Here is a 3,618-nt window from a genome sequence, read left to right on the forward strand (position 1 = left end):
CCCCCAGCCACATGAAAAAAAAAAAAAAAAAAAAAAAACTCTCAAAAAAAAAAAGAAGGAAAAAAAATAGTTGGCATCAAAAAATATTACCATTCTGTTTCTATCTAGTGGTTCTTGAATTTGGTTAGAACACTCATCCAAATTTGAACGAGGTCTTCAGCTGTATGTGTGTGTGCATATGTGTATGGATATAAACTTTTAAAAATAATACCATTGATAGGTGGGAGTAATGACCAGTTCTGAGGCTTCTCTCCTGGCTCTGAGTGGAGGGTCTTTGGGTGCATAGCAAACAGAGGATCCAGGGGCCACGGAGCCTGCAGACTCTGGCAGGGACTGGACGGTGCACACAGCTGGTGGGGAGCAAGGACTGCATGACCCTGCTGTTCAGCTAAGAACACAGACATAACAGCAACTCAGAGTATAAATCGATGACTGATGCAAATGAAGAAAAAAACTCCAGAACAAATCACGCAAGAAAAGCAAATAGAAGCTAAAGTTGAAGACCTGGAAAATGAGATTGAGGAGGTGAAAGTCACTCTTGAAATAAAGAACATTACATTTAAAAAAAAAAAAGAATATTACATTAGACAGGATGCAACTTTCAAGTGCACTTTTAAAAAGCTTGGAGAGGCATATGTGTGTAAGGCCATGCAACTGGGCTGGCTTCTCCAACGCGTGGCGTCCCCCAGCGGCAGCGGGACCTCAGTGTGACCACCTGACAAGCGCCGGCCATGGAGCCACAGAAAGAGGCACGAACACCCCAGGACCCAGTCGCATGGCTGCCTGGGGCCTCGAGCTCGGGTTCCAAATGACAAGGAGCAGCAAAAGAGCGACGCAGAAGCAGACAGTGCCAGTGCAGACCAGCTGTGGGAGCTGCTGGTGGAGCTGGCCAGCGGAGGAGGCCTGAGTGCAGCCGCTGCAATCGGCCTCAGAGAGTGTGTTTGTGTCCATTTCTCCCTATGCACCCTCTGCACATCTCAACCCACTCGTACATAATCCAGCATCCAGCAGAGGAAAACAAAGTGTTGCAGACTATACCCCTGCTAGCAGCATGCCTCCCCCGGGATAAATGTAATGTAAAAGGTTGGCCGTCGCTTCAGTGAAGGAAGAGATCCTGAACTTAAAACTATTTGCCAGAAGTCTAGTACATTAATTTTATATCCAGGGGCTGAAGCTGCTAATTTGGAAGAATTTCTGTTAGATTCTCCTGTTATCCTTCCATGATGATCATCATTGATGGTACCTGGAACCAGGTTAAGGACATTTTCTATAAGAGTTCCTTGTTCCAACTTCCCAAACAGATCTAGCCAGGAGCCAGGACAAGTCAATCAGCAGCCATCTATATCAGAGTTCTGAGCGACCCCATTCTTCACAGAAAACTTCTGCCCAGACTTCATCCTCCTACCCCCAGATCTAGCCAGGAGCCAGAATTTAAAATATTCATAGTGACAAAGCTAACAGAGATGCAAAAGAAGAGAGAGAATGAACTCCAGGAAATGCAGGAGAAAAGAGACAATGAGTTCCAGGAGGTGAGGAACTTCTTGCATCATCTAAAAGAGGAGATACACATCATAAAAAAGAATCAAATGGAATTATTAGAGATGAAGGCTGTAATACAGGAAATAAAAATCTCCCTTGAAAATATCAAAGGCAGATTAGATCATGCAGAAGATCGAATCTCAGATGTAGGAGATAGAACCTCTGACCTAGAAAAAAATTCACTGAAAGACTGAGAAAATAACCCCCCAGAATAAGAATAACATACAATAATACTAGATACCCTTAAATGCCCAAACATTTGGATGATCAGTACCCCAGAAGATGAAAAAGCTAATAAGGGCATTGACAATCTACTCCATGAATATCCTGGAAGAAAACTTTCCAAACCTAGAGAGGCATTCAGATATCCAGACCCTGGAAATACAAAGGAACCCCCGTAGAATCAAACCAAGATCTTCCCCGAGGCACATCATAGCCAGATTGACCAAAACCACAGACAGAGACAAGATACTAAAATTGGCAAGGGAGAAATGTCAAGTTACTTTCAAAGGATATCCCATCAGGTTTGTCGCTTCAAATGACGACGCTGACAAGGTCTTCTCCAGAACACTTTATTACCCCAGGCTTCTTACAGTCTTCTTCTTCCCTCCTTCCTCCTTCCTCCCCAGCCTCCTCTCCAGCCTTCTTACTCCTGCCCACTCGGGCTCCCTATATATCCGTCCTACGAACCAGTCCTCTTTTGCCAGCAAGCAAGCACTGATAGGCTGAGGCAGTGCCTACACGTTCTGGAACAGGAACGATAACCAAATATGGGCTTGTTTATGTAGAGGTCTGGGTGCTCTCGGCGCCATGTTAGGGCGGGGGCCTCCACAGCTCCCCCTTTTTTGTTTATTATGCAGGAGAGGGTAGTGGTCACAGCCCCCAAACAAGGACCATGTAAGGAAGTCTGTCTCACGCGTGAGAGCGCCAGACCGACTGCCCACCTGTCCGACACCGATTTTTGGGGGATGGGAGTGGCGGTGTCGACCCATATGCAGCTGGACATGCCCTCCTCAGGGCGACCCCTCCAGGGCTCCTGAGTGCAGTATCATTCTCACATCCTGCCATGTTTCTTACTGCCCCAGCGCTGCAACTCAGACCTCAGGGGATTGGCCCACTTCCATGGCAGCAAATGCCTGTGCTAGGAACGCATGGTCGTGTGCATTTTCGGTATACACGGCAGAGGCAAAAGAGGCACAGGACGCAAAGGGCGAACAAAAGGATTGCTAGGGAACCCATCCCCGCCCAGTCTTTCAGGTGAGCTGCAGCTTGGGCAATCCATAGGCCAGGGCACGAGCAACGTCTGGATTTACTCAGGTGGAATTGATGTGGATAACCTCTAATTGTAGAGTCTCTGTGAGCTTGTCGAATTCCAGGGACCAGTTACCTATAAGGTGGGAGGAAAGCTCTCAAGAGAGGTTAGCGGCAAGAGAAGATGGTTTAATTGGGCGGCAGTTTGAACATTGGTATGAAGTGCAGCTGCGGCTGTTGCTGCTGCGGCCCTCCCTCGGCCCCGGGATTTGGAGAGCACGCTGCTGCCGCGGGGCTGTAACACTCGGGGAGGGCCTAATGGTGACCCGAGGGCGGAAGGCTCAGCTCTGTCCTGGGTACGGCCTCGGTCCAGTTCTAACTCTTCCATTCAGGTCACAAGAGCTCTGAGCTCCTCGTCTGACTCTGATCCTGAGTCAGAGGCCACCTCGCTGTTCCTCCCTGAGGAAGTTGACCATTCCTCTTTTATGCGGTCGAACGCAGCCTGTCCCTGTTCGACCGTTTTTACACATCTCTGGTCTTCTAGGCAAGCATGGGCCAGTCGCCACAAGGGCTGAACACCGCCTGACAAATTCCCTTGTTCTCAGGCATGGTCAATATCCCACCCCACCTTTTCCCAGCTGCTCATCGTAAGGTTGCTGGAGACAACAAACCACGGCGCAGCTGCGTCTATCTGTTCAATAAAGTCGGTTAGGGTCTTATCTCTCAGTTTTAGTCCTTTTCTCTTTAACAGGACTTTCAATATCTGGAAAAGTGGGCGAGATGGGGAATTACCCATGCCTATATCTCCGGTTCAGGACCAGCCCAAAC

At 48.3% G+C, this 3,618-nt stretch overlaps 1 pseudogene; it reads left to right on the top strand.

Annotated features, from left to right (window-relative positions):
- Positions 1–731: 731 nt before the first annotated feature.
- LOC102482376 (DTW domain-containing protein 2-like) lies at positions 732–1,307 on the top strand (annotated as a pseudogene).
- Positions 1,308–3,618: the final 2,311 nt, after the last annotated feature.

This window comes from Tupaia chinensis, unplaced genomic scaffold, assembly GCF_000334495.1.
Source record: "Tupaia chinensis unplaced genomic scaffold, TupChi_1.0 Scaffold144336_1, whole genome shotgun sequence".
Classification (NCBI taxonomy): Eukaryota; Metazoa; Chordata; class Mammalia; order Scandentia; family Tupaiidae; genus Tupaia; species Tupaia belangeri.